At 50.9% G+C, this 867-nt stretch overlaps 1 pseudogene; it reads left to right on the forward strand.

Annotated features, from left to right (window-relative positions):
- The first annotated feature begins 543 nt into the window (after positions 1-543).
- LOC112209862 (U6 spliceosomal RNA) lies at positions 544-643 on the forward strand (annotated as a pseudogene).
- Positions 644-867: the final 224 nt, after the last annotated feature.

An 867-nucleotide genomic window follows, 5' to 3' on the forward strand; every position in this document is an offset into this window, starting at 1 on the left:
TACCCACTTCATTCCTTCTTCATGCCCACTTCCAATCCACCACCAAACAGGTGGTCCTACTGTCAAAGCACAGCCAGAGGCCACTTGTCACCACCCCACCTGTGCCAGCCTGCTCCAAACTGGATCATCTGTCAGGTGGCAACAGGTTTCTACTTCCACTCCCGCCCCTACTGTGATCTACTCTCAAAGCAACAGAGTGATCTTCTGTCAGAAACCCTCCGAAGGCTCTGCTTCTCGCTCACGTAAAAGCCCATGTCCCCGCAATGACCCACAGGGCCTTAAGGATCTGCCCTCCTCTCCTCTCTGAGCTTGTCTCCCCCAACTCATCCCCTCTTTCCCTCCACTCCAGAAGCTGTCGCTTCAACATGCCAGGCTCCCTCCTGCCTTGGGGACTTTGTGCTGGCTGGCCTCTCTGCCTGGAGCGTCCTTATATCTAGACACTCAGATGACTCACCTTCTCCTTCCCTGTAGTTCTCCACTCACAGGTCTCTTCTCTGTGAATCCTTCCTGGACCCCTCTTTAAAATGGAAATCCCAGTACTCTGTGTGGCCGCACATACACTACAATTGGAACAATATGGAGAAGATGAGCACAGCTTCTGTGCAAGGATGACACACAGATTCGTGGTGTTCAAAAAATAGATGCATAAATAATGGAAACCCCCTTTCCTGACACTTCCTACCTCGCCTTTGCTTATTTTTCTCCTCGGCACGTGTCACCTTCTAATGCACTACCTACCTTACCTATATACCATGACTACTGTCTGCTCCACACAAGGTTTTAAGCCCCATGAGGACAGAGACGTTTGTCTGTTTTGTCCAGGCTCCAGAACCCAGTACAGTTGCCTGGCACTTAGTAGGTGGTCAA

The sequence above is a fragment of the Pan troglodytes genome, chromosome 6 (assembly GCF_028858775.2).
Source record: "Pan troglodytes isolate AG18354 chromosome 6, NHGRI_mPanTro3-v2.0_pri, whole genome shotgun sequence".
NCBI classification, from domain to species: domain Eukaryota; kingdom Metazoa; phylum Chordata; class Mammalia; order Primates; family Hominidae; genus Pan; species Pan troglodytes.